Genomic DNA, 11,622 nt, shown 5'->3' with positions numbered 1-11,622 from the left:
CGGAATTTCAATGAAATGAATTGTGCACTTGGAAAAAAATTAATTAATCAAATTAATTAATGATCTCTAAATTTTAAAACATCTTCAAATACTCTCAAATTCACATATGTTGAAGAGTATGCTAGGGCCTAATATAATATGACATCACATATTGATTTCAAGTTAGATAAGGCCACTTGAATTAAATTTTCATTCAAGAAAAATATTAAATAAAAGTTTTAATATTTGTTTAAATGCTTAATTTAATATATGTAAATGAACATATTAAGGTGTAATTTAATAGCATGCCACAAGTTTAAACTAAGCTATTACCAATCGGGAGAATCAAATTTCATACAAGAAAATAAATAAATAAAATTTCTAGATTTAATACAAAGGCATGTGATTAAGTTGTGTAAGCATGGAATACACTCAATATAATCAAGATATAAACCTAAGACATCGCCTACCTTAATTTGAGATGAAATCTCAAATCCCCACCGAAAGAAAAGTGCTCTGAATCCGACGATACTCCTAGGTTATGCTGGGGACAACGAGAGGAACAACTTTAACCTTTGAGGTATCATAAAAATCCAAACTTGAACTCAAAAATGGTTAGAAATGGATTCTAATAAGGAGGAAAGGTAGAGCACGACGAGGCCTACAATAAACGTTAAGGCGGAAGACAAAATACAAAGGCATGCAAGTGGAAAAGAAGAAAGAAAGGTGGCAGCACCTTAGGCAGCCATGGCTACTGGCCAAGAGAGGGAAGAAGATGATGAAAAAGTGATTTTTTACTTTAAGACATTCTATTTATAGTAAAACCCTAAAAGTGCCTCGCTGGGTCCGGAAAAGTGGAATTTTAGCAGACGCGCTCAAACGGCAAAACTCCATGAACAAAAAAGAACCAAAATGAGAAAATATGAATAACAGAAGAAATCACGTCGAAAACTGAGTCCCGAGCAGAGAGATATGCCCCGAACAAGTTCGACGGCAATCGGGGTCAAAAATCCCTAAATCTGGGGAAAACGATCGGGAGGAAATTCTAAGAGTACACGACTCAACGAAATGTAAAAATGAATCCCGTACGAGGATTCAAGCTCAAAACAAGGTATTTTTGCAATAACTTTCGTTAATTGCACAATGGCCCCTCCAAAAAGGGTTAACTGCACTAATGACCCAGAATGAAAATATCTTCCAAAAATATTTTCTTAAAAACTCCTAAAATAAAATATCTTCAAAAGATATTTATGAAAAATAGCCCAAGAAAAGAAAATATTTCTGAAGAACTATGCATTCATGCCCCTATGGACACCGGGAGCAACCAGAGTACTTCTCTACAAAAGTAAAGAAACGTATTTTGTGGAAACCACTTAGAATGAAGGTACGTGAAGTCAAAAACCAACTCCGAGCATAAAAAGTGAGGTTGTGCCAAAAGTGACAAACAGGGAAAAAGACAAAAAGTGAATAGTATAAAAAAAGTGAAAATGTGGAAATGACTCTTTCCTTAAAGGAAGTTGTCAATTCAAGGAAAAGAGTCTCGGAAACCATTTTGAAGCACTCGAGATGACACCCAGTGACGAGAAACAGAACTCGAGAAGGAAAATTAAATGGAAAAAATTTATTCGTAAAATTTGAGAAAAAAGAAAGGAGGGAAAATGGCCAGATTATTACAAATATTGTAATTGGCAAATTTCGTATTACAAAAACTCACTCTTGTAATTTAATGATTATATGATTAGTGAGTGTTAGACTAAGAGGAGGAGGGGGTGAACTGGTCTAAAGCACTAAATCAATCTCGTCTAACTCTGTAAGTCATTAAGATAACCACAACAAACACAAGTAAATGATAGCACATGAAACCCTAGAAAGATTATTGTGAATGATGAGAACTCAAAGCAAAATGACACAAGATGTTTACAAGGAAAAACCCTATCAATAGGGATCAAAAACCTTGGTTCTTGGGCTGACCCAATGCAAATCCACTAGCTGTGTTGGCAAGATGATAAACACTTGTTGTTTCATACTCTACACCTTGTAAAAGTTGAACACTAGCTTTCTCACTCTCTACAATCTAAAAAATATGCTCAACAACACTCCTCGCGTCCACAACACCCTTGCTTAGACCTACAAAGCCCTCAATAGCTTCTTTAACACAATATAAAGGTGTCAATACACAACACTCATCTTATACTAGTTGTTGCAATAATATAAGAGTTAACACACAGCTACAAAGATGGATCACAACAACAAATGTTGTCACTGATTCTATAGGCTTATGATCTATATAATAAAATTAGAATGCAGTTCAAAATAGATCCACTATTCACCTTCAAAGTCTTTAAAAACTGGGATACATTTTCTTAATGAAAAATCATTCAATGAACAATAAGGTATAACTAAGTTAGTGCTTACAAGAAGTAGCTTTCTGCAAAAATCTTAAACCAACATGATCTCAGAAGAGAAAGAATGTTTTGACCACAGCACAATCCATCAAGTGGTTCACATAGCTCTTAAATGTCGTCAATTTACACTTTCTCAAATGATAAACATGAATATAGCAAAGTGAGAACCTATGAAACTTAATACAACAACCTGTGCACCATAAAACCTTGATGGACAAGGTTTCTATTACCAACTCTTGGAATACTTCTAGAACATCTCATGCTTATATGATAAACATAAAGAGCAAAGCAAGGTATAACAACTTCAGTACAATAAACAGGCCATTTTGTCCATAATTTGAGATTAGCTTATTTTGAGAGCACAAAATGGCTTTTTCTTTATCACAACTCAGTTCTTAGCATACGCAACCTCAATACATCAAAATACACTTGCTCGAGAGATAAAATCAATGATGCTAACAAGGTATAGCAAGTTTAACTTAGTTTAAAAACAAGCTCCAGCTCAAAACACGTGACAGTGTTCAACCCTCCTCAATAGTTTCTTCATAAATAAGGGTTTAAATAGACAAAACCAATCCCAGCTGTAATTTTCTCTCAAACTTGATTTGTACAGCCTTATCTCATCAAGATATACTTACTCAAATATTAGATTCAAAGAGTACAACAAGGTATAAAAGCTTCAACACAAAGAGTAGGCTATTTTGTGCAATACACTTAAACAAGCTTGGTTTGAAAGCTCAGAACCAGAAATGGTCATTTTACTGCACATATCTTGAAATACACAGCCTCCATATATTAAAGTGTATTTATTCAAAGGTTAATCTCATCTCATATAACAAGTATTTAACAAATCATACTCAACAGAAGCTAAAAATTGAGGTTTGAGAATTCATAATGAACTGTAGTGAACAAATAAGCAATAACAGGATTTCTACAGATGTAAATAGTTAATACTAACTCGACTCAACCTTTTCTGACACCAGAAAGTAGCTCAGATGAATTTGAACCCTTCAATCCTCAAGATTGCACCAGAAAACATCTTCAAGAATAGTCCTTTATAGCTTCAGTGATTGTCTCTCCCAATTATAGAATTCTGAGTTGAATTTGCATCACAATTCTTAATCAAAACTTAGAAAACTTCTCTCATTTGGTCTCCCAAGATGAACACACATATATAGTTCACTAGGACACTCAACATGTATGATGCGACCCTAGCATGTGCACAAAATAATGCACAACACTTTGAGTTTGGAAATTAGTGTCAATTGGGCATTATACTTTAAATTTATAAACCACTTAACACCTATATAATGTAGTATGAGTGAGAAGGGATCGTCCCGAGAGATTATATGTGTTGGAATTTAATTTCAACTCTAATGTACCAAATGATTGCAAAGGATGGTTGGTTGTTTGATTACACTAAGATGCAATTAATTAAAATACAATAAAATTAAGCTAAAGTGAGATAGGGATTTCAGAGATGAGAAGTGAGGTATTGGGGTGCATTGGAATTGCCACCAAGCTCGTTCACCAAACCACACACTTTCAACTAATTTGGGGAAAACCTTCTTGTAAACAAAATGCGACTACCAATTGCAATATTGAATATAGACCATCAAATTCAAATAAGAATTGTCTACCTAACCAACAATTAAACTAAGTGTTGAACAATCCATCAACCCTAAGCATGACCCATCAAACTAGTAACAATTATAGCACACATCAATCTAGAGAATTGTGAAATTTGCAATAATAAGCCATGGAGTATCAAATCAAGTATGGATTGTCTACCTAACTATAAACATGAATTAAATTGTAGAACAACCCATTAAGTATAAGCATAACCCATCAAATTAATTTACAAACCCATTCAATGAAAACCACGTATAGCCATCACTAATTCCTTAATTCATCACATATAGACATGCAACAAACATAGAGAAAATAATGTAGAGATCAATTCCCTGATAATCACACATAAGACAACATATAATTGCATAGAGAATTAGATGGAAGAATTTAACCATAGAAATCAAAGGAGAACCAAAGATTCATTAAATTCACAAGGCTAAAACACTAATCACAAGATATTATTCCCCAAAAAGTATAAAAGCGACAGAGGTTTAGATTTACAAACTTGGGGCTCAGCCAAGCCCTAAGGAGAAGTCTAGCCAATCATGGAGGAGGTGGGTGTGATCTTGAAACCCTCAAGGGAAATCCCCAAACATGGCTCCATCTTCTTCCTCTTCTTCTTTGTTGAATTCTAGAGAGAGAGTGTGTGTAGATCTTGAGATGTGTTCTTGGTGCCTCCACTCTTCTCTTTTCTTCTAACACTAATTTCTAACTTTTCTAGAGAGAGAAACTAACTATTATAATGTTAAAATAAAATAATAATTGAAGCCCCTTTACAAATGGTTCAATTCTCCCTTTATACAAGCTTCTTGGAGTAGTGACCAAGTCAAAAAATAAGCCTTTAAAATATCTAATTCCGCAGCTATGTGGTAGGTGGAGTTCGGGCCAACGCAGGAATAAAATAGCTCACTGCCATCGTATTCTCGATCGATCCAGAATATATTCAATCGATCCTGTGATGACCCTAGACTTTTCAACCCAGTGTGTCCTGTGATGAACCAAAAGAATGACCCGATAACGGATCCGAAATGCGGAAACGAAGGAAACTAAGTGGCCACTAGAGATGTACGTCATCCCTAAGGTATCAAAATGACTCCCCATGGCATGATCAAATTCCATTATATGCTATTGTGTGATGATGTGAACATACACGCGAGTGTAAAATGGTATTTTAAACATGATACAATGGCCCATGGCCTTATTACAACTCATTTACAACATTTGACATGTCAGACCTCCAAGTTAGAAAAATTACATTTCATAGACAAATCATGAACTTGCTAACACTTGCATGTGAACAAGAATGTTTCTAAAGAAGCTCAACTCAGCAAATCACCCAAGCAATTGCAATCTCCAATCTTGTATCCTGTACCTGAAATATGCCCCAGTATCGCAGGGGTGAGTAACATAAAGCTACTCGTAGGAAATGAGCATGCATCAACCTACGTTTTACAAGTGTACATGATCTAATCATTGTGGTTCATTCCACCTAACATCTATGTCAAAGGTGAGACTTAGGGAGCATCCTAGCTACCTAAGATCATTTCTAGCATAAAACACATCCTTTATGCAATTTCAACAACACAAGAGCATGCTACACATAGCAACAAGATATAACATGCTTACACAAAGCAACTAGTTAGAAACATGCTTACATAAAGCAACCAGATAGAAACACGCTTACACAAAGCAACTAGATATAGATTCTCAAAGTTATCAACTTGAAATCTAAATGCTAAATCAACTAAATATAGCAATTTAGTATGGATGTACTTAACAACATCAAATCGCCAATAGCCAAAACCACAGTCACAATATAAACATGATTAATAACTTGGAATTGAATGCGAAAACAAATAGTGGAAGACTTGGATACCACGTCTCGGACTAAACCAAGAACAAATTGGTTATTTCGGGCATTAACCCGCTGGGAAGACCACCCTAGTGTGCACTATCTCAATTAGGGAGAACTCATACCTCCCGCACTAAAGCCAAACTTTAGCCATATCACAGTAACAATGTCCCAAGACTCCAAAATAATCAAATAAGTTCACGACTTATACGTAATTTATAAAATGCACTAAGTCACCTTCCATGCACAAGTAGATTGTATCCACACAACACATGCTCTAAATCCACAACAACTATAGGATGACAATGTCAAATCTTCAGAGCGCAGTTCGTTACGCACTATAATAACATCACATGTCGAATCTTCAGAGCGCGATTCGTTACGCGTTATAACAATATAATTCGATATTGAAACATAACTCATAAATCCATTATAAGTCAAAAGTCATGCTTTAAACATACTATCAATGTCAAATACATGAGTTAATCAATAATACAATAGAAACGGAACTTAATCAATAAACTAATTAAATTCCCTAGGTTTCAAATCTCAATCAAATGGCCTCCAATTAATACATGATAAATAATATAGCATGGTCATTACATACACCACATCAAAACTCGATTAGGCCATAAGAACCATAAAGTGGAATTTAATTAAATCATGATAATCAAATCCCTAACTTCTAAAACAACATCAAATGGTTCCAAATTAAGATATGCTAGAACATAAGTCATAATTATCACAAATATCAAGTTAAATACTTAATTAGGCCAATGGAACCCTTAATTAGATTTTAATTAATCATTTTAATTAAAATCTCTATATTTTCATACTTGTTCAAATGCTCTAAAATTAAAGTATGTTAAACAACATGCCAAGACATAATTTAAAAGCATATCACAAGTCAATTTTATGCTAGGTACGGCCATGGGATTTAATCTTTCACAAAAGATAAATATTAAATAAAATATACAATTTTTATTCAATCAATACCAATTTAATATATGTTAACAAACATATTAAAACATGATTTTCTAGCATACTACAATTCAAATCAAAGTTATATATCATCCTGAATTTTAAATCTTATACAAAGAAATAAAAATTACCAACTTTCTAAATTTGATACAAGACATACATATAAGTTGTATAATCATGAGAAACACTCAATACAACATATATAAATCCTAAAACATTTCCTACCTCAATTTAAGATGAAAATCTCAAAAGCCACCAAATGGAAATCGCTCCGAATTCGATGAAACTTCTAGGTTTTGTCGGGGACTACACCTTGCACATAACCCCCAAGGAAGCCCGATCAAAATCACAACTTGACTTCAAACCCAAACTCAAAGAATGGTCAGAAATGGGTTCTAATAAGGGTGAAAGAAGCGCGTAGTCAACACGAACACTAAATGCAAAGGCCTTTTTATGTTCTAACGAAGGAATGAAGCTCAAAAGAGGAGAGAGAAGGTGGCAGCCTCCCTTGGGCTGCCATGGAAACGTCAGGTCGTGCAAGAGAGTGGGGAAGATGAAAAAATAAAATATCTCACCCCCCTTTTATAGAAATCTCAAAAAGTGCCCCGAACAGGCCCCACCAAGTTCAAAAAAGTGAAATTTGAGCAGACGAGCTCAAATGACAAAACTCTATGAACAAAAAAGATTTAAAATGAGAAAATATGAACAACAAAAGAAACGGCGTCAAAAACCAAGTCTCGAGCAGAAAGTTATGCCCCAAACAAGTTTGGCGCTAACCGGGGCCAGAAACCCTGAAACTGGAAAACAATGACCAGAAGGAATTTCTAAGAGTACACGACTCGACGAAAAGTGAAAATGAATCTTGTATGAGGATTCAGACTAAAAATAAGGCATTTAGCAATAACTTTCATTAATTGCACAATGGCCCCTCCAAAAAGTGAAAACTGCACTAATGGCCCAGAATGAAAATATCTTCTAAAAATATTTTCTTAAAAACCCCTGAAATAAAATATTTTCAAAAGATATTTATGAAAAACACCCCAAGAAAAGAAAATAATTTCAAAGAACTTTGCATCCATACTCTTATGGACATCGGGAGCAACCAGAGTACTTTCTTGCAAAAGTAAAGATACGTATTTCGTGGAAAGCACTAAAGATGGCGATATATGAAGTGAAAAACAAACTCCGAACACAAGAAGTGTGGTTATGCCAACAAAGTGTCAAAAGGGGAAAAGACAAAATAGGGAAAAGGACGAAATAGGGAAAAGGATGAAAAGTGAATAGTATCGAAAAACGAAAAATGTGGAAACAACTCGGTCCTCAAAGGAAGTTGTCAATTCACAGAAAAGAGTCTCGGAAATCACTCCAGAGCACTCGAGACGACACTAAACGAAGAGGAACTGAACTCAGAAAGGAAAGATAACGGAAAAAAAATATCCGTGAAAATCCAGGTCATTACAACCTTCCCACCTTAAAGGGATTTCGTCCCCGAAATCCAGCCCCAACCAAAACAAAAAGGCGAAACCAGGATAACTACGGAGTACACCTCCGAGTATCCCACACAACGCGATACAAAAGCAATCCTAAAGCTAAAAGACAACGCACAAACCAATGCCATTCGCACCCACGTGCTAATGACAGGACAACCTCTCAAAAGGAAAGTGACTAAATGGCCACCCAACAAGTCGGAACTCACACACAGAACCTAAGGTGAGACAAAGGAAGGGAAGACAACAACCGTAAACATCCCTCTAGATGAACCATCATACCGATCCAAAAACGACCACTAAAAGATCTCCAAGATAACCACGTATCATATCAGGGTACCGAACAAGACTATGCGGTAGTACGAATAGCGACCAGAACCCGCCCACGATGTACTCAAATGTGTGGTAGCAATGACAGTGCCTAGTGCCCGCCCACACTTACTCGTCAGTAAGGTAGCATCGACGGCAACTAGTACTCGCCCACAACACACAACTTTGTACGGTAGCATGACAGTACAAGGCACTAATTCATAACCTGCCCCTTACTAGGTCTACCCAAGAAATCTCTTGATACAAATGACATCAATGTAAAAAATGATCATTGCCAAAAGCACTACGGAGACCAACATTTTGTGAGAGTTGAGATATGGTTCAAAGATGTCTGGCTAGACCATCCTAACCAATCCCAAAATTCTGACAACAATGCCATAGGTACCGTTATGCTTAAGGCCTTAAATCCTCAATACAACAAAACCAACATCTCCAATGTCTTAAAATACCCCTATTAACAACATTAATCAGGAATCCAAAACCTGACAAGCAAATCAACGCCTACAGAAATCAAACGAACCTCACAATAAGACATTTCATCGAAAGTCCTTCACATCTCCCTGAAACAGATCAACTACAAGATTATACCGTAATCAAACATCAGATCCACATCCCTGTCACGGATAACTAAATCTTCAAAATATAAATCCACCAAGTGGCACACACATCAAAATGCCAACAACTAAGGTCACAAGATGAATCTCTCAAAACCATGCTTGGCAATACCAAGCTAAATCAAAATTCCTCAATTTCTATCGATCCATAAACAACCACTGGAACTACGATTCCTCAAAACCATGCCTAGTTATAACTAGGACGAGAAACTCCACAACAAGCCATATCCAACAGCGATCCTCTAAAACTCCTCGTAAAAGTTAACCACATCCAGACCTCCAAAACGAAAACAAGTCTCTAAAAGACATTCTCAAAAGAGCATCGAGCTTACCTCACAATCAAAAAAATCCTCAATGATATGGACACAAGTCCCCATAAAATGATCTCACACCAATCAACTCACTCCAAGCACCACAATTCTGTTAACAACCACAGCAAAAACTCCCCAAGGAAGACACGAAAGAAAGGGAACTACCAGTCCCAAAAAGGACAACACCACAACCCCATATCTGAAATGAAAGACAACAAGGTCAAAGACTTCACCCCCTACATGGAAGTAAGTCGACCAAAATCCATCAAATCCTCACCAAGGACTCAAAACAACAATGGTGATCCTCACGGACCAACCAACCAAGAACTGTGCACAACGCAACGAAAAGAAGAGACTCACTCCTTGTAAAGTCCTTAACACTAACCAAGAAAAGAGAAGAAACCCTATCCTCCTACAAGTGTCGATATGACAAACACGAAAATGGAGCATCCTTCCCACCTTAGGGAAATGGACAGCTCAAGACAAAATAGATATGACAACTCCTCTACAAGGAATCTCACAGCGAAACCCTTACGGAAACCCACATACACTACACGTGCAACCGAGGGAAAACAAAGGGAAAACCAACCCTGAAAATCATACATATGACAAGGAATATAACTACTAGAGGGAAAATCTACTCACATAGATAAAAATCAAAGGTACATGCAACACGTCTCTACGTAAGTACAAAAGCATATCACTAAAGCGCAATAATAACATAGCGTCTCTAAGCATATAAAGAAGGCATGCTACTGCCACACGACAAGAAGGCAAATATGGATAGACCTCCACCTACTCAGGGATCACAATATCATGTATCAAACTACTAACATAATAGAGAACGAAACTGCAGAAGATAAAAAAATGATGCAATAATGAACCCTGTGGACATCGTGTCCTAGAGTGTCTAAGAAAAGAAATGACAATTCCTAGTCATAAACTGTCTCCAAAACCAATACGACATTAACCTGTCTCAAAACAAGTGTGAGCCCTTACCACAATGGTAACACTCTAACAATCTAACTCCAAATCTAGAGGTGACACTACAAGTGACGCTAAAATGCAATGCTCTCTCTACCCGAAACATCAATCAATCGACTTGATCCTAAAAGCGTTATCACTTAAGGAGAACTCCAAAGAAAATGGCAACTATAGCCATGCCAACAACAACTAAATCAATCACTACGACTGATCCCCAAAACAAACACCATCATCATCGATCAAAAGGACAACGCCTATCAAAACAAAATCGACACTGATTCTATCCGAACTGCACATGTAGCATGCTAGTACGGTAGCATGACAGTGCCATGCACCCGCCCACAATGTACCCGCCCACGAAAAACGCAAGTTCCAAAGGAATCATCCTGAACAATCAAGGGTCCTAAGAGGTCCATAACCTCATAATGGCCCCAAACCAACAAATCCAGCACTATGGTAACGCCAAACAACTCATCTCACGAGAGCTTAAACAAAAGGTGACCATCCACCTACCTTAAAACCAATACTAGGTCGACAACAACTTATACTACCACGAAACTATGACTACAATCACCATCAACCTCAACTCGTGCCTCAATGACTAATCCCGTGTCATACCAAATATGCAACCTAATTATGCATATACAATTCTAATCTAGCATACGTCACATGTCATGCTCTTTACATTAGAACAAAATAATGCTAAACAAACGGCATACAACATGTAGTACGTAAGCGCATAAACATGTTATCAACCAAAACATATTATCATAAAGCATATAAACACTTAGAGCATGGCAACAAAAGCATGATATGCACCCAAAACCCGTCGTCCTAAGGTTTTCGAACCTAGGAGCTCTGATACCAACTGTGACGACCCTAGATTTTTCAACCCAGTATGTCCTGTGATGAACCAAAAGAATGACCCGCTAACGGATCTGAAATGCAGATACAAAGGAAACTAAGTGGCCACTAGAGATGTATGTCATCCCTAAGGCATCAAAATGACTCCCCATGGCATTATCAAATTGCATTATATGCTATTGT

The sequence above is a fragment of the Cornus florida genome, unplaced genomic scaffold (assembly GCF_030987335.1).
Source record: "Cornus florida cultivar Cherokee Brave unplaced genomic scaffold, ASM3098733v1 CherokeeBrave_3.0.0_Hap2_Chr07, whole genome shotgun sequence".
Taxonomy (NCBI): domain Eukaryota; kingdom Viridiplantae; phylum Streptophyta; class Magnoliopsida; order Cornales; family Cornaceae; genus Cornus; species Cornus florida.
Note: the sequence above shows the minus strand (reverse complement) of the source record.